General features: G+C 44.7%; 1 protein-coding gene across 1 annotated transcript in view; it reads left to right on the forward strand.

Annotated features, from left to right (window-relative positions):
• Positions 1-20,146, forward strand: part of BAALC (BAALC binder of MAP3K1 and KLF4) — a 156,510-nt gene that overhangs the window by 75,821 nt on the left and 60,543 nt on the right. The gene's annotated exons all lie outside the window — the stretch shown is intronic.

Raw genomic sequence — 20,146 nt, forward strand, 5'->3', positions numbered from 1 at the left:
TACAGGGATCAGCGCGGCGAGGTTCCGTCAGCGAGGTAAGCTTGCAAGCATGGGAGCTTCAAGCAAGGTTAGCATCCAGGTAAGGGTGTTTGAACGAACACATGTGAGTGAGAACCGGCGCTTTAAATAGCCATCTAGTCCGGCGCTGGGTGATGACAGCTCCAGTCTTAAAGGTGTATGCGCACCTTTCCAAAAGTAAATGGTGGGGCGCATACACTTGTGGAAAGTGTAATTTAGGGTACCAAAGGTACCGGAACATTACACAGCGTCAGACAAGGCTGTGTAACAAGCGGTTTGTACGAACACCTTGTGAGTGAAAACCGGCGATTGAAATAGCCGCTCAGAGCGGCGCCTAGTCATGACGTCACGAGATTTAAAGGGACAGGTAGCTATATGCGGAAGAATTGGGCTGGAAGGGTACCGAAGGTACCAGAATCTTACACCGGTGGATGTGGTGCCCGGGCCTTTTTTCATACATTCAGATGGTACCGCCATGTTGCGGTATCAATTTGTTACAATTTTCAGATAATGTTTGCTGGCAGGTGGTTTCCCGCCATCTGCCTATTCCTCCCATTTCAGATTGGGGCTGCCACAGAGGGGGCCCGGTGGGGCCTGAGCGACCAGATTCTAAGGCAAATTGGTTGTTGGGAATCTCAGCGTTTTCGTTTGTATGTTTGTCCACACCTATTATAGTCCTTGTATGTCAGTAAACCTTGTGTTCATTCCTGGAGTAAGTCGGGTGTCTTGGTGACTGTTAGTTAGTTACCTGTTGTTAAAGATGGTTCTGGTGTCCAAGGATTTGTGGGGTTTTTAGTGTGGCATGTCACCTGGGGGGTTGGTGCTTTGTTATGTTTGTTGCTTTCTGTTTTTCAGAACCAGCTTGCTTGATGTGGATCCTTGGACATTCTTATGTTTTTTTGGGGGTGCTAAGAGGGCGTTAGTAAGACCAGAGGGCAGGCAGCTGGGTTTCCCACGTAATGAAGTTGTAATGAGATAGATCGGGGTCCCTGGCATGCTGTTGTCCAAGGTGTTGCCGCAAATTCCAAGATATGCCAGATTGGATAAGGCCCCGGACATCCTAATACTACATGTGGGGGGCAACGATCTAGGACTTAGGTGTTTACGGGAGTTAATCCGGGACATAAAGCTGGATTTTCTCCGCTTACGGTCTTCCTTTCCAGACACCATCCTAGTGTGGTCGGACATCATTGCCAGGGCTTCCTGGTGTATGGCACGATCAGTGAACAGGATTAATAAAGCAAGGGATAAGGTAAACAAGAAGGTGGCAACATTTTTTGTTAGTTTGGTTTGGTTGTGCGTCATGTTGAGTTGGAAGGGGATAATTTGATATATTTATGGGGAGAAGGTGTTCATTTGACTCCTGTCAGAATAGACATGTGGTTTTTGGGTTTGCAAGAGGTTCTTCAAAGGGCTTTGAGACTGTGGTGGGTCACCTAAGCGTGAGCTTTCACTTGTGAGCATCTTTGGCAGGGGTATCAGGTTGTTGAAGGTTGGATTGGTAAAATACAGGACGTGAATTGTAATGGTTTGGGCCTTTCTTGGTATGGGTACCATCCCTAACAAGGAAGTAAGAGGATATCTGTCATTGGGCTACATCGTGTGTGAAAAACATTAAGAATATTGTCCCTGAGCCAGTGTAACTGCGGCTAGGGGCCAGGATGGTAAAGTGTGGTGGATACAGCCGATGCGATAGAAAGATGTCCTTCATCAATCTGACACATATATATTTCAGTCAGATACATTTGGGTTGGAAAGTTAATTGTTGCATGAAATGAAGAAAAAAGTTAATTTTGTTGTTCATGGTTGTTAATAAAGGGCTTCTATGGTTTTTTAAATCCAACAAATGTGTTGCATCATTATTTAAGGTGATGATTGGTATAAGGTTTGTAGGTGTAGGCTTTGGCAACCAGAACATCAGCTATACTGTCATGAGGCAGTAGTCCTGGTCATGTTCAATAGAATATTATATAAGGACCAATTTACCTACCAGCATGTTTTTGCAGTGTGGAAAGAGACAAAGTAGCCAGAGAAAAGCCAAACAAGTACACTCCATGTAGATAGTGTCATGATCGTCAACTGAGATCTGCAGTGCTGCAAGACAGAAGTGCCAACCACTAAACCACATTATAACTGCACTATAAATGTTTATTTCCCTCTGTCAAATCACTAGGAGATTTATTGCCAGCAGTGGCGCATGCTGGAGAAGGATTTTAATATTTTAGGTGACCTTGGATAATGGTGTTCTTTCCCATGATGCTGCACGGAGAGGATGCCATTGAAGGAAGAGTCTTTGTCCTTCCAGGCTTTGCTTTGGAAAGAGATTGTGTTGGTTGGAGGTCTTTCACCTCCCAAGCCTGCTGCCTTGTAGGACTTTGCTGAAAGAGAGCCCAGAGTCTGAGTTTAAGGAACTTATGTTGCTTTGCTGGAGAAGGAAGATAATTGCCAGTTTAGAGGATCCTGGGAAGGGGCCTTGCAGCTGAAAAGTGTTCAGAAAAGCTGGGTACAGACTGCTGGTGATGGAAATTACAATAAGTCCGGCTGCTCATGTTGGAAAGTGCTAGGTAATGGTGCATGGCTTAAAGGTCCATGGCCTGTTTTGACTGTTGCTAAAAGAGACGTTTGGAACCATTTTTGTCTATTTTTTGGGTATTTTGTACCTCAACCATTTTTCCTGAATTCTTTGGGCTATATTAAATTCATGAACGTGATGGACACCCAGTTCTTTTCCCCCCAACAAATGATTATAGGATTCCACCCTAAGATTTGAATTTTTAGTACACTACATGGTGTTCTTTCTCATCTTCCTATAGGTACAGAAGTGCTACACTTTTAAAATTCATTATTAGGTTTTGGGATTTGTGTTTTTATATGTTATTGAGGGCACCAATCATAATGAGTGTCAGTAATACAAAGAGCATACACTTAAAGTCTTCTAGAGTACGTTCTCATGCTCTGGGAATCACACAATGACTGCTTGAGCTGTGCAAAGAAAAGGTTTACTGAAGATTTTATCTTCCTACGTCAATGGTCTTTTTTTTGTACCAACATGACACATCTAGCTTAAAGCGGTATTAAACCCAAAACTAAAAATGTAATATATTGCTTACCAATTACTAGATGTGGTGACTGCGTTCGTTTTCTTTTCAAAGGCTTTTTCCCTTTGTCTGCACCTGGTGATCTGACCAATAAAACCTCCTGTATTAGAATGCCTTCACTCTGGATGAAGGAGCACAGGGGATCCTTTGGACAGCAGCATTGTGAGTGTGGGGAGGGGGGGGGGGGCGGAATGTTAGATATACTAGTAGATTTTAATACAGTAACAAATTGAAGTAAAACTCCATGTAATACGGTAAAAGCAATTGAAGAACACCGTTTTTTCCTTTTGGGATAAACGCTTTACATAAATAAATAAAAGCAGCTCACTGTAAAACCCTCTGCTAGTGTTAAATGGTTTGTCTCATCTCATTAACTGATACATTCTGCTGGAGGACTTCTTCTTTATTAAAACAACAGACTTACTGCCGGGATCACCAGATAAAATTAGAAGAAATAAAGCCTAATAAAGAAAGTGAATGCAGCCATCACATCTAATGATTGGTAAGCTGCAATATAATAAATGTTTGCCTTTGGGTTTAATACCATTTTAAAGTGTAATCCAAAAATGTAATTTTCATATATTGTAACTTAGCAGTACTTAAATGTGGTAGCTGCAATAGGTATCTTTTTCAATCTTTTTTTTTTTCTTGTATTTTCACCTGGTAATCCTACCAGTAACACACATACAGTACATGTATGCATGTGGAGTGGGGATCTTAGACTGTAAGCTCCTTTAGGGCAGGAACTGATTTAATTGAATAGAATGTTAAAAGCTGCAAAAACTGTTGTAACTAAATACCTCTCATTAATAAATAAATTAAAAAAAACTTATAGAAATGAACCCAGTCCTCCCATTTCAGGGTTTTAGTGGGATTAGGAGATATATTTACACCTTGTAAATGAAGTACCAACTACCACGTCTGTGAATGCATGCATTGTCTGTAGAATGTACAGAATGCACTGTGTGGCAAATTTTATGTTCCCACAATTAACAATTCTTCCAAAACCTAACTGAAGTTTCATATCCTTCAGGTTTTTTTTATACCATAGTCTTGTACCTTTTGTAGGTTTTTTTTTTTTTCCGATTGGAAATGCATTAAAATACCCTTTATTTTAGTAAAAATTCACGTCCTACACTCCCATTCCCGTGCTCTATGCTGGTATAGAAGAGAAATGGCCACACTCCCTCATAACAGATCTCCTTACATAGACTTGTAGAGAGGGGGCGTGTCTTACCAAGTCTCTTTGACTACAGAGTGCCTTGGGCAATGTGGTGAAAGTCTGATGCCTATCCAAATACATGTTCTTAATTAGATTCACTGTATAAATGCTATAACAGGGACATTTTGATGCAGGTGGTTTGGACACTATTGATGTACAGTTTTACTGACAACTATTTAACCAGGACTAGACTTTTTCTTCGATAGCTTGCACCCCTAAAGCCCCCAAATCAGCTACCTCTAGTACTTTCTCAAGGCTACATGTACACTATTGCATGTGAGTTGCTGTGTGTAAACATGCAGTGCAACATTATGTGGTGTATGCGTGCTGCATTCACAATAATTTTCAATGTCCCCTCCCACCCAACCGGCCAAAACAAACACACCTTTCATCTCAGTGCAATGAGTGCAATAAAGAACACATAGGCATTCTCAGGGACTGTGCCAGGTGTGCCTGGGCACACCATAATCACACTGTGCAGTACTGCCCGGGCTTCCCCCCCTTTTGCGTCCCCCCCCCCACTACAGGGCTGCTGGCTTCCCTCCTCTCCTCACCTCTCCCCCCCCGGCTGCTACGGCGGATGTTTCAGGACAGAGAGTGGGAAAAGGGGCTAATCAATATGTAATTTACCAGCCCCTTCCTTTTCTAAATGAACACACTCACAAACTGTGTTTACTATGTTTCTATTTGTGAAAGAACAGGAAGCCGCTCAGCACAGAGCACGTCCCATTTATTCACTGTCCAGTGCAGCAGAGGCTGCAGAGAAAGGCATGTGTTTGAGGTGCAAACCATAGTGCAATAAGCTGTGCACACCTATGGAAGAACACATGCATTTCCCTGCGGGGTGCTGGAGAAAACATAAAGCATGTAATTTTTTTGCCACAGGAACACAACATAAAATCATGCATCAACAGCAGCATTCACTTGTCTGCTGATTTATACAGGCACGTTTCTTGCACACCCATGGGCCACAAATTATACCTGCTGTATTTTTTTTTCTATTCAGCGCACCACAAGGCAGTGCGTAAATCCAGCATATTACGTCTGTTTTTCTGTCTAGAAGACAGCAGGGTGCCTTCTATAAGCAAAGGTGTGAATATCCGGCCTGCACATTTGCCGAAGGAGGAAGCAGCAAATTATCAGCAGGCAAGCGTTTTCAGGCAGTGGTTTGGCCTGGTGCAATACAGCCATGTCTGGAAGAGGAAAAAATGTTTAGAAGGCTATGTGTGCCTTGTGCATTTCAAGGCTTCATTTCTAGCTCTCAATGGCGTACACTTAAAAAAAAAATCACTTTAGTCATTTTAATTTATTATATCTGTGGAAACAGGGTCACAGGATGCACAAATATCAAATATACAATGTTCTTTGCATAATAACTTCAGAATCAGAGAAGCAGCATCAGTCTGTATTAATTAAAATACATCTATGGATGGCAGAAAGTAAATACAGTAAATTAAATTTCCCTTTCCAGACAAGGAGAGGGCATGACACCAATAGCAAAAGAATATATTATAAATTGAGTTTTGGAGATTGCCAGATGATTGTTTGTCTGCGTGGCTGCCATACATAATCACCAAGGAGTGACTGCTCTTGACTCCATTCCTGCCCCACACATGTAATTTGCTTTAGTTAGCTTTTACCAGCCCAGTGCTGGGCCTTGTGTTTAACCACTTAAGCCCCGGAAGATTTTACCCCCTTCCTGACCAGGGGGTATTTTGCGATTCGGCACTGCGTGACTTTAACGGACAATTGCGCGGTCGTGCGACGCTGTACCTAAACTAATTTGACATCCTTTTTTTTCCCACAAACAGAGCTTTCTTTTGGTGGTATTTGATCACCTGTGCGATTTTTTGATCATGCACTATAAACAATTTTGCAAAAATAACAATATTTTTCACATTTTTTTATATGAAATTCCCCCCAAAAAATGTAAAAATCTAATTTTTTTTATATTTTAGGCCAATTTGTTTTATGCTACATATTTTTGGTAAAAAAAATTGCAAAAAGCGTATTTTGATTGGTTTGCGCAAAAGTTATTTACTAACTAAGGGAAAGATTGTTGTCATTTTTGTTGTTTTTTTTTAACGCGTAATGGCGGCGATCTGCAATTTTTTTGCGGGACTGCGACATTGCGGCGGACAGATCGGACCCTTGACTGACATTTTTGACACTTTTGGGGTTACCAGTGACATTACTGCAGTAATCAGTGCTATACATATGCACTGTTACTGTAAAATGACACTGGTAGTGAAGGAGTTAACTTTATTTGAGAAGGAGGGGTGGTGTGTGTCCCTAGGGGCGTGATTCTTACTGTGATTGGCTGTGGCTTGAAGTGTAGAAACAGTGATCAACGGTCCTACATAGTAGAACCGTATGATCACTGTTCTTACACAGGGGAGAATGACAGGCGGCTTGTTTACATCAGCCGCCTGCCTTTCTCCCGCTGTCACGGAACGATCGCGAGTGCCCGGCGGACATCAGGTCCGCCGGGCACACGCGTGGGGGGGGGTCTGTGACCGAGCGGAAGCGCGCCTCCGGCGGCGCGCGCTCGCGCCCCAGAGCCTCACGGGCTAGTGACGTACCCATACGTCACTTTGCCTGTAAGGGGCTGACCGCCGCAGTATATGTACTTGCGGTGGTCGGCAAGTGGTTAAAAAAAAAGTATTTTTTGTATTTGTTTTACGGAAAAGATGTCTATACTTACCTATTCTGAAACCTCTTCAGTTCGGTCACATGATCAGGTCCCAGCGTTGGCTACAGTAGTAGAGAACAGGCAGCAACAATGGCTGCAGAGCCTGTGCGATGACGTCACCAATAGGCTTACTATGGGTCATCTGTTGTCGGTTGTCTCTCTGCAACCGTTTCGCTGCCTCTCCTCTACACTAAAGCTGTAGAGGAGACCTGATGGGAGCGGCCTTAGAATAGGGAAGTACAGACATCTTTTCTTTTACAGGGTACATAGAATAGCCTTAAAATGGGGCTGGGAGTAGATTAACCACTTCTGGACTGGAAGATTTTCCCCCTTAATGACCAGGCCATATTTTGCAATTCGGCACTGAGTTAATTTAACGGACAATTGCGCGGTCCTGAGATGCTGTACCCAAATAAAATTGATGTCCTTTTTTCTTACAAATAGAGCTTTCTTTTGGTGGTATTTGATCACCAGTGCGATTTTTATTTTTTGCGCTATAAACAAAAAAATGAGCGACAATTCTGAAAAAAAAAAACAATATTTTTCACTTTCTGCTATATAACATTCTAAAAAAAAAACATAATTTAAAAATCAATTTTTTTTACATTTTAGGCCAATTTGTTTTCTGCTACATATTTTTGGTTAAAAAAAAATCACAATAAGCATATTTTGATTAGTTTGCGCAAAAGATATTGCGTCCACTAACTACGGGAAAGATTTATGTCATTTTTATTGTTTTTTTGTTTTTTTTTACTTGTAATGGCGGCAATCTGTGATTTTTAGCGGCACTGTGACATTGCGGCGGACAGATCGCACCCCTAACTAACATTTTTGACACTTTTGGGGGGACCAGTGACATTACTACAGTAATCAGTGCTAAAAATATGCACTGTAACTATAACAATGACACTGGCAGGGAAGGGGTTAACACTGTGGGTGATCAAAGGGTTAAATGTGAGCCTAGGGGAGTGATTCTAACTGTGGGGGGCGTGGCTTGTGAAATGATCACAGAGACATGTGTTCCTATATAGAAGGATCACAGGCACTCTGTGATCATTCCAGGGAGAAGAACGGTCAGCTGTCTTTACAACAGCTAACCGTTCTTCTCTCTCAGCGTGGAGCGATCGCAGGTGTCAGGCAGCAATCGGAGCCACCTGCCCTGTGCATCGAAGTCCGCGCTGCCGAGTGGGGGTGGGATCGCGCCGGCGGCGGCTCACTTGCCCCCTAGCTGCAGGCGCGCGACCGACGTAGGTCTACATCGGTTTGCGCAGGAGGGCCGCACTGCCGCAGTAAATAGGCGGCGGGCGATCGGAAAGAGGTTAAGCCTTAGAATTTGACTAGAATTATACTCTAAAGTTACACTTGCAGGTCTTGTCCCTCCTAGGCGTGTGACCGGTCAGTAAAAAGAAGTAACAGGCTGAGGATCTAATCACTCATTGTTAGTGTTGAGCGAACACGGACTGTATTATTCGTGTTCGTACCGAATAATTGGATTTTTTGTACCCGAACACGGACACGGACACTTTACTGTATGTTCGGGTAAAAATCCGTGTTCGGTCGTTTTATTTCCGGGTTTTGCATGCTTTGGCGCTCTTTTCATGGCGGGCTTTCAACAGCCAATCAACAATCGTTTAACTGGTGTGCCTTAAGCCATCCCAGCCATGCCTGCAAATGTCTCAGTAGCTGTGATTGGCCGTCTGAAGCATGTGACCAAGTCTTTATAAGTTCGAGGCAGCCGCAGCGGCGTCATTATGCTGCTTAGATTCAGGGACAGAGCACACATCAACGTGCTGGCTGCTGATTAGGGAAAGATAGGCAGGAAAAAACCATTTGTGTCCGGATAGAATTGAGGGACAGGTCGGAGTGTTTAGGCAGGGCGAGTTGTAGGCATTTTAGGGATAGAGTCTGCTGAATTATAGGGTCAGTGTCTTCTACAAACTACAATCGATATTGCTGTGTGGGGGGTGGGGTCTGCACTCAATCCTGATCTACGATCTCTTCTCAATCCTGTTAGGGACAGAGTCTGCTGAATTTTAGGGAAACTGTGTTCTACAAACTACAATCGATATTGCTGTGTGGTGTGGGATTGGAGATAGGCAGGTGTCAGTGATCCACATCCATTTTTCTGTGTGTGAGCTGCAGTGAACACAATCTTTTTGGGCTGCAGTGAACACAATCTTTTTGGGCTGCAGTGAACACAATCTTTTTGGGCTGCAGTGAACACAATCTTTTTGGGCTGCAGTGAACACAATCTTTTTGGGCTGCAGTGAACACAATCTTTTTGGGGTGCAGTGAACAAAATCTTTTTGGGGTGCAGTGAACACAATCCTTTTTGGTGTGCAGTGAACACAATCTTTGTGGGGTGCAGTGAACAAAATCCTTTGTGGGGTGCAGTGAACACAATCTTTTTGGGGTGCAGTGAACAAAATCCTTTTTGGGGTGCAGTGAACAACATCCTTTTTGGGGTGCAGTGAACACAATCTTTTTGGGGTGCAGTGAACAAAATCCTTTGTGGGGTGCAGTGAACACAATCTTTTTGGGGTGCAGTGAACACAATCTTTTTGGGGTGGAGTGAACAACATCCTTTTTGGGGTGCAGTGAACAAAATCCTTTTTGGGGTGCAGTGAACAAAATCATTTTTGGGGTGCAGTGAACACAATCTTTTTGGGGTGCAGTGAACACAATCTTTGTGGGGTGCAGTGAACACAATCTTTTTGGGGTGGAGTGAACAACATCCTTTTTGGGGTGCAGTGAACAACATCCTTTTTGGGGTGCAGTGAACACAATCTTTTTGGGGTGCAGTGAACACAATCTTTGTGGGGTACAGTGAACAGAATCTTTGTGGGGTGCAGTGAACACAATCTTTGGGGGGTACAGTGAACACAATCTTTGTGAGGTGCAGTGAACACAATCTTTGTGGGGTGCAGTGAACACAATCATTGTGGGGTGCAGTGAACTCAATCTTTGTGGGGTACAGTGAACACAATCTCATACTTCTGAAGGTTTGAGGGTGCTGCCTGTTCCATACTCCCCCTACTCCTCATCTAGCCTTTTAGGGGTACAAACAATAGTAATTGGGGCCTAGTGTGGTTGTGTACGTGTGATATACATACACTTTTTTGGGATCATATTTTCTATTCCGCTATTTAATCAAAAACCTTTGGGGATCAGTTAAATTGGGGGATAGTCTGTGTTGGTACGTGTGAGAGAGATCCACCTTTCCAAGTTGTTGGGGTTCATCTCATACTTCTGAAGGTTTGAGGGTGCTGCCTGTTCCATACTCCCCCTACTCCTAGCCTTTTAGGGGTACAAACAATAGTAATTGGGGCCTAGTGTGGTTGTGTACGTGTGATATACATACACTTTTTTGGGATCATATTTTCTATTCCGCTATTTAATCAAAAACCTTTGGGGATCAGTTAAATTGGGGGATAGTCTGTGTTGGTACGTGTGAGAGAGATCCACCTTTCCAAGTTGTTGGGGTTCATCTCATACTTCTGAAGGTTTGAGGGTGCTGCCTGTTCCATACTCCCCCCTACTCCTAGCCTTTTAGGGGTACAAACAATAGTAATTGGGGCCTAGTGTGGTTGTGTACGTGTGATATACATACACTTTTTTGGGATCATATTTTCTATTCCGCTATTTAATCAAAAACCTTTGGGGATCAGTTAAATTGGGGGATAGTCTGTGTTGGTACGTGTGAGAGAGATCCACCTTTCCAAGTTGTTGGGGTTCATCTCATACTTCTGAAGGTTTGAGGGTGCTGCCTGTTCCATACTCCCCCTACTCCTAGCCTTTTAGGGGTACAAACAATAGTAATTGGGGCCTAGTGTGGTTGTGTACGTGTGATATACATACACTTTTTTGGGATCATATTTTCTATTCCGCTATTTAATCAAAAACCTTTGGGGATCAGTTAAATTGGGGGATAGTCTGTGTTGGTACGTGTGAGAGAGATCCACCTTTCCAAGTTGTTGGGGTTCATCTCATACTTCTGAAGGTTTGAGGGTGCTGCCTGTTCCATACTCCCCCTACTCCTAGCCTTTTAGGGGTACAAACAATAGTAATTGGGGCCTAGTGTGGTTGTGTACGTGTGATATACATACACTTTTTTGGGATCATATTTTCTATTCCGCTATTTAATCAAAAACCTTTGGGGATCAGTTAAATTGGGGGATAGTCTGTGTTGGTACGTGTGAGAGAGATCCACCTTTCCAAGTTGTTGGGGTTCATCTCATACTTCTGAAGGTTTGAGGGTGCTGCCTGTTCCATACTCCCCCTACTCCTAGCCTTTTAGGGGTACAAACAATAGTAATTGGGGCCTAGTGTGGTTGTGTACGTGTGATATACATACACTTTTTTGGGATCATATTTTCTATTCCGCTATTTAATCAAAAACCTTTGGGGATCAGTTAAATTGGGGGATAGTCTGTGTTGGTACGTGTGAGAGAGATCCACCTTTCCAAGTTGTTGGGGTTCATCTCATACTTCTGAAGGTTTGAGGGTGCTGCCTGTTCCATACTCCCCCTACTCCTAGCCTTTTAGGGGTACAAACAATAGTAATTGGGGCCTAGTGTGGTTGTGTACGTGTGATATACATACACTTTTTTGGGATCATATTTTCTATTCCGCTATTTAATCAAAAACCTTTGGGGATCAGTTAAATTGGGGGATAGTCTGTGTTGGTACGTGTGAGAGAGATCCACCTTTCCAAGTTGTTGGGGTTCATCTCATACTTCTGAAGGTTTGAGGGTGCTGCCTGTTCCATACTCCCCCTACTCCTCATCTAGCCTTTTAGGGGTACAAACAATAGTAATTGGGGCCCAGTGTGGTTGTGTACGTGTGATATACATACACTTTTTTGGGATCATATTTTCTATTCCGCTATTTAATCAAAAACCTTTGGGGATCAGTTAAATTGGGGGATAGTCTGTGTTGGTACGTGTGAGAGAGATCCACCTTTCCAAGTTGTTGGGGTTCATCTCATACTTCTGAAGGTTTGAGGGTGCTGCCTGTTCCATACTCCCCCTACTCCTAGCCTTTTAGGGGTACAAACAATAGTAATTGGGGCCTAGTGTGGTTGTGTACGTGTGATATACATACACTTTTTTGGGATCATATTTTCTATTCCGCTATTTAATCAAAAACCTTTGGGGATCAGTTAAATTGGGGGATAGTCTGTGTTGGTACGTGTGAGAGAGATCCACCTTTCCAAGTTGTTGGGGTTCATCTCATACTTCTGAAGGTTTGAGGGTGCTGCCTGTTCCATACTCCCCCTACTCCTCATCTAGCCTTTTAGGGGTACAAACAATAGTAATTGGGGCCCAGTGTGGTTGTGTACGTGTGATATACATACACTTTTTTGGGATCATATTTTCTATTCCGCTATTTAATCAAAAACCTTTGGGGATCAGTTAAATTGGGGGATAGTCTGTGTCGGTACGTGTGAGAGAGATCCACCTTTCCAAGTTGTTGGGGTTCATCTCATACTTCTGAAGGTTTGAGGGTGCTGCCTGTTCCATACCCCCCCTACTCCTCATCTAGCCTTTTAGGGGTACAAACAATAGTAATTGGGGCCTAGTGTGGTTGTGTACGTGTGATATACATACACTTTTTTTGGATCATATTTCCTATTCCGCTATTTAATCAAAAACCTTTGAGGATCAATTGAATTGCGGGATAGTCTGTGTCGGTACGTGTGAGAGAGATCCACCTTTCCAAGTTGTTGGGGTTCATCTCATACTTCTGAAGGTTTGAGGGTGCTGCCTGTTCCATACTCCCCCTACTCCTCATCTAGCCTTTTAGGGGTACAAACAATAGTAATTGGGGCCCAGTGTGGTTGTGTACGTGTGATATACATACACTTTTTTTGGATCATATTTTCTATTCCGCTATTTAATTTAACTGGGCCTCCATGCGAGACCTGTGTGCCTTGTTGCGCTGTTTTGAGTACTCCACCAACATGGCCAGTGGCAATGACGCCGTTCTCAGCTTAACTATCCCACTTCTATGCCTCCTTGAAAAAACAATTCGGGCGATGATGGAAGAGGATGTGGCACAGGATGAGGAGGAGGAGGAGGATGAAGAGGTAACATTTCCAAGGCTTTCAGGGCAGTCATTCGCAAGGGGCTCCGAGGGTGGGTTCCTGCACACGCAAACGCCAGGGACGCAATTGTCCAGCAGGGGCACAGTTCTGGAGGATGAGGAGGATGAGGAGGAGGAGGAGCTGGAGGAGGAGATGGAACCATGTTCACAGCAGGGTGGCACCCAGGCCAGCTCATGGCCATCACTGGTGCGTGGCTGGGGGGATACAGAGGACACGGACGATACACCTCCCACAGAGGACAGCCTTTCGTTGCCTCTGGGCAGCCTGGCACACATGAGCGATTACATGCTGCAGTGTCTCCACAACGACCGCCGAGTTGCCCACATTCTAACTTGTGCTGATTACTGGGTGGCCACGCTGCTGGATCCCCGTTACAAGGACAACGTACCGTCCTTAATTCACTCACTGGAGCGCGATCGCAAGATGCGCGAGTACAAGCGCACGCTGGTAGACGCCATGCTGCTGGCATTCCCATCTGACAGCGGGGCCACAGTGGAAGCACAAGGCAGAGGAGGAGGAGGAGGAGGTCGCCAACGCAACCAGGGCACCGCCAGCACCTCAGAAGGCAGGGTTAGCATGGCCGAAATGTGGAAAAGCTTTGTCAGCACGCCACAACAAACAGCAGCACCAGCAGCTCAGATGGAACGTCTTAGCAGGAGGCAGCATTTTACCAACATGGTGGAGCAGTATGTGTGCACACGCCTACATGTAGTGAATGACGGGTCTGCCCCCTTCAACTTCTGGGTCTCCAAATTGGGCACATGGCTTGAGCTTGCCCTTTACGCCTTGGAGGTGCTGGCGTGCCCTGCAGCCAGTGTATTATCTGAACGGGTATTTAGCACGGCTGGGGGCGTTATAACAGACAAGCGCAGCCGCCTGTCCAGAGACAATGTGGACAAGCTCACGTTCATTAAAATGAACCAGGCATGGATCCCACGGGACTTTTCCGTACCTTATGCAGAATAGCAATGGATACCGACCTTACCCACCCATTGTTCCATTTTTGCTCTTTCTCACTCTTTTGGGGTGTACCCTCATTTAAAATTTTTGAAAAGAAGCAGTGTTGGCTACCTCGTCCTCCTCCTCAGGGCCAGATTAATGTAGGGGCTATTGGAGCTGCAGCTCCAGGCCCCTACCTTTTATATAGGCCCCGGGTTGGCCATATTCACTGTTACCGCTCTTCTGTCACTTGTAAACACAGAAGTCTGGCTTCTATGCTCGCTTCCCCAGGCAGCACCCTCAGAACCTCCCCACACAGCGTGAAGGCCGGACAAGGAGGGACAGTTGGCGATGCATGGATGTGTTTATGGGCTTCAGAGACAGCATCCCATGTTGAATTAGGCATGCATGGCTGCACCCTTCCTCCTCTGGGTGCATGGCAAGGCACGGCCCTTAAGGCCCTTCAAAATCCTCAGCACCAAGCCCATGATGCTGTTAATCCGGCCCTGGTCCTCCTCCACCGCCGCTTCCACCTACACCGCCCATAGGTGTGCGCAGCCTATTGCATTAAGGTGTGCACCCCAAAGTTGAAATACACATGCATGTGTTTGCCAGCAGGGAGAGTAATGTATCGGGGCCATGTACCTGTAGGCAAGGAGAAATAGAGCAGAGCAGGTCCCAGGGAGATCTTTCCCATCTCCTCACTGGCAATGCTATGTGCCCTAGGTGATTAGGGTGTGCCCAGGCACACCCAGCACACCCTGTGCGCACGCCTATGTCACCGCCACATCCACCACCACCTCAACCTCCCTCCTACTCCATATGGGCCTCGTCCTTCAGAGATGAAGAAGAACATTGTTTTATTTTTCTGTTTTTTTTTTGTTGTTTTAAGTTATTTCCCTATCCACATTTGTTTGCAGAGCACTTGCCATGCTCTTAATTACGTTTTGCTGCCATTTGCAGCACTCTAGCCCTTTCCTTTGGTGTTTTAGAGCCATTTTAGTGCCTTAAAGTTCGGGTCCCCATTGACTTCAATGGGGTTCGGTGTCCGGGAAAAGTTCGGTAAAAGTCCGGGACACGGACCCGGACTTTTTTTTAAAGTTCGGCCGAACCCGTCGAACACGGACATCTAGGTGTTCGCTCAACCCTACTCATTGTCACTCTGCTTTCTCTTCCTGTTTGCATGCTCCCCATTGGCACATGAGGATGAGAACACTACAGCTGTAGTTACATTACTTACCTGTAATGAAGTTCGTCTCACAATGTGCAGGCTGCTGGCTTGTGTATCTTCCTCACTGCCCTGTCCTCTTCCTGCTGCTGAACTTCCAGTGCTGTGCGGGCGTTAACAGCTTCAGCTTTCTAGGCTCAGCTGCACTAAAGATGACTTAATGGGGACACACCTTATCCTCCCTCTCCAACATTGAGAATTTTGATTTAACTGATTTTACTGCCTGTAACACCATCTGTAAATTGGGGCGAGTCTGACCAGTCAAAGGATTCTCTCAGCAGGAAGAGGACAGGCAGCCCTGCAGTGAAGATTTCTACAAAGTCCAGTAGACTGCACATCATAGTAGATAAGTAATGTAACCAAAGCTGTATAGTAAAGAAAAAATGTTTTTAAGCTAACGTTATGCTTGAAACGAAATACAGTATATATATATACATACACACACACGGTTATACAGTTGTGCTCATAAGTTTACATACCCTGGCAGAATTTATGATTTCTTAGCCATTTTTCAGAGAATATGAATGATAAAGCAAAAACTTTTCTTTCACTCATGGTTAGTGTTTGGCTGAAGCCATTTATTATCAATCAACTGTGTTTACTCTTTTTAAATCAACATGACAACAGAAACTCCCCAAATGACCCTGATCAAAAATTTAAACACCCTGGTGATTTTGGCCTGATTACATGCACACAAGTTGACACAAAGGGGTTTGAATGGCTATTAAGGCCCCGTTCACATTGCAGTGACCTGACTTTGCCGGGCAACCTCATAGGTCGCGGCGCGCTGCTCGCCCCGCGACCTCGGAGCGGCCGGCACGGACTTCATAACATTGAAGTCTATGCAGGTCGCTCCGGGTCGCCCCAAAGAAGCTCCGGACCCTTTTTCTAAGTTGGAGCGACTTGTGTCGCTCCTATTAGAACGGGTCCATAGCTTCTGTATGGCAGGCGACCTATGAGGCGACCAGGTCGCCTCACAGGTCGCCCCAGTGTGGACGGGGGCTAAAGGTAACCATCCTCACTGGGGATCTGTTTGGCCTCTTCAACATGACAATGATCCTAAACACAAGTCAACCTTTGATTGGCTACAGCAGAATAGTGAAGGTTCTGGAGTGGCCATCTCTGTCTCCTGAGTCCTGACCTCAATATCATTGAGCCACTCTGGGGAGATCTCAAACGTGCCGTTCATGCAAGACAGCCCAAGAATTTACAGGAACTGGAGGTTCTGCCAGGAAGAATGGGCAGCTTTACCATCTGAGAAGATAAAGAGCCTCATCCACAAATACCACAAAACACTTTAAGCTGTCATTGATGTTAAAGGGGGCAATACACGGTATTAAGAACTGGGGTATTTAAACTTTTGATCAGGTTCATTTGGGTAGCTTCTGTTGACATTATGATGTAAAAAGAGTAAACACAGTTTATTGATAACAAATGGCTTTAGGTAACACTAACCATTAGTAAAAGAAAAGTTTTTGTGTTTATTATTCATATTCTCTGAAAACTGGCCAAGAAATCATACGTTTTGCAAGGGTATGTAAACTTATGAGCACAACTGTATATATATATATATATATATATATATATATATATATATATATATATATATATATATATATAGTATATATAACATTGTTAAAGTAATCGTAAAGTCTATTTTTTTTTTTAGTTAAAAATAACAAACATGTTACCTGCTCTGTGCAGTGGATTTGCACAGAGCAGCCTGGATCCTCTACTTCTCAGGTCCCTCTTCGGTGCTCCTGGCCCCTCTCTCCTGTTGGATGCCTCCACAGCAAGCAGTTTGCTATGGGGGCACCTGAGACAAGTCACAGCTCTGTGTGTCCCTTCAGACACGGAGCCGCGGCCCAGCCTGGCACCGCCCCCTTTCTCTTCTCATTGGTTGACTGACTTTGACTGACAGCAGCGGGAGCCGAAGGCGCCGCGTTGCTGTCTCAGCCAATGAGGAGGGGAGTCCCAGGCAGCCGAGACACTGCCGCAACATCGCTGGATCTAGATGTGGCTCAGGTAAGTATTAGGGGGGCTGAGGGCCGCTGCTGCACACAAAAGGTTTTTTTTTAAATGCATTAAGATCAGGGCTTTTTTTCAGCTGGAACTTAGTTCCACCACCTCTGGCTCAGGTTCTCTGCTCCCTGCTCACCACTATCCCTTGTAAAGACAGAGGTACAGCTTCTGTGTTCACAAGTGACAGTTGGTCTCCCAACTGCTCCCCCAGATCTGATCTCCTCAGGGTCTCCTACTGGGTTCAGGATAGGGACAAGGGAAATGCAGGTGCCCAATGTGGAGCGTTGATGCCGACATCCCCATTGGATGGTCTCCCTGCAAGTTAAAGAGGCAGGCCCACCTACAGTGTGTGGGGAGGTACTACTGTAGCCGGCCGGAAGCTCAATCTTAATACAGCAACAAAAGTAAGAAATGTGGAAGATGGTGGAGCTTTTAAGGAGGGGGGGGAGATGGGGGCAGTGAAGGGGGGGTTACATGCAGAGGTCTGAGCTGAAGTGGGGGGGGGGGAAATTGATATGCGGATGGGGGATAGAGAAGTAGGGCAGCTCTGTGTGTAGAGCACCCTGAACTCTGCACTCTGTATTGCAGCACACTCCTAAACTCTGCACTCTGTGTGTAACACAGATCAACCCCTACAAACTCTGCACATTATGCACTCCTAGTATTTAATGCCCCTGTATGACCCTCTCACTGTTAGTAAAATGTGACCACACCCACTATTTGACGCAGTTTGGAGGGTGTATGTGTATTGGGGCGGGGGTCGTAGTTGAGTTCCTGCACCTATTTTCAGAGAAAAAAAGCCCTGATTAAGATAAAAAAAAAACCTTCTGCCTTTACAATCATTTAGGTTGGGAGTGGTTGTAGTGGCGGTCAGAATAAATAATTTTTCAAAATTATTGATCTAAAATATAATCATAGTGTTATAACCCTTTTCCTCACTATCCAAAAATAAATAAAAACTTAGCTTTTGAAGTCCCCGGTCATCTCCTGGCTCTGGCTGACCTTGTGAATCCTATTAGCTTGCAAATGATTTTGGCCCCCAGTGTAGAATGGAGATGTGAGTATATATACGGCTCTCATGTGTGAGTAGGACTTTATTCCATTAAAGCAGGAGTGACATTGTGCTGTGACATTGCTCCCCTCCTCCACCGTTCTGCAAGCGACTCTGCTTAGACAAATACATACAATATTAGGAAATGGTTATGAATAAGATCTGCAAAGGAGAGAGTGTCAAAGAAGAGACATATGAGCTGCCTGCAGCACATACCCTCCTAAAAGATATTGCCTCTAATTTATAATCAAGGGTGTGAATATAAAGGGAATGAAGCATATTGTGCTGTGAATGTTATGCAGCCAGAAAGCCAGACTTGTTCTTCTCCTCTTGTGTTTCTGTTGGCAATATAAAAGCAGCATAGTTAATAAAGCACACACATATAGCTTTTATTTTCTATTAGTGCAGATTAAATAATGCACACAGGACATACAGTATCTCACAAAAGTGAGTACACCCCTCACATTTTTATTATATCTTTTCATGTGACAATACTGAAGAAATTACACTGTGCTACAAAGTAAAGTAGTGAGTGTGCAGCTTGTATAACACTGTAAATTTGCTGTCTCCTCAAGATAACTCAACACACAGCTATTAATGTCTAAACCGCTGGCAACAAAAGTGAGTACACCCCTAAGTGAAAATGTCCAAATTGGGCCAAAAGTGTCAATATGTTGCGTGGTCACCATTATTTTCCAACACTGCCTCAACCCTCTTGGGCATGGAGTTCCCCAGAGCTTCACAGGTTGCCACTGGAGTCCTCTTCCACTCCTCCATGACGACATCACGGAGTTGGTGAATGTTAGAGACCTTGCGCTCCTCCACCTTCCATTTGAGGATGCCTCACAGATGCTCAATATGGTTTAGGTCTGGAGACATGCTTGGCCAGTCCATCACCTTTACCCTCAGCTTCTTTAGCATGGCAGCGGTCGTCTTGGAGGTGTGTTTGAGATCGTTATCATGTTGGAATACTGCCCTACGGCCCAGTCTCCAAATGGAAGGGATCATGCTCTGCATCAGTATGTCACAGTACCTGTTAGTATTCATGGTTCCCTCAATGAACTGTAGCACCCCAGTGCCGGCAGCACTCATGCAGCCCCAGACCATGACACTCCCGCCACCATGCTTGACTGTAGGCAAGACACACTTTATCTTTGTACTCCTCACCTGGTTGCCGCCACACACGCTTGACACCAACTGAACCAAATACGTTTATCTTGGTCCCATCAGACCACAGGACGTGGTTCCAGTAATCCATGTCCTTAGTCTGCTTGTCTTCAGCAAACTGTTTGTGGGATTTCTTATGCCTCATCTTAAGAAGAGACTTCCTTCTGGGATGACAGCCATGCAGACCAATTTGATGCAGTGTACGGCGTATGGTCTGCACACTGACAGGCTGACCTCCCACCCCTTTAACCTCTGCAGCAATGCTGGCAGCACTTATATGTCTATTTCCCAAAGACAACCTCTCGATACGACGCTGAGCACGTACACTCAACTTCTTTGGTCAACCGTGGCGAGGCCTGTTTTGAGTGGAAACGTTCCTGTTAAATCGCTGTATGATCTTGACCACCATGCTGCAGCTCAGTTTCAGGGTCTTGGCAATCTTCTTATAGCCTAGGCCATCTTTATGTAGAGCAACAATTCTTTTTTTCAGATCTTTAGAGAGTTCATTGCCATGTTGAACTTCCAGTGACCAGTATGAAAGAGTGAGAGCGAATTTAACACACCTGCTCCCCATTCACGCCTGAGACCTTGTAACACTATTGA

Source organism: Pelophylax lessonae (genome assembly GCF_965119305.1).
Source record: "Pelophylax lessonae genome assembly, chromosome: 5".
Lineage (NCBI taxonomy): Eukaryota > Metazoa > Chordata > Amphibia > Anura > Ranidae > Pelophylax > Pelophylax lessonae.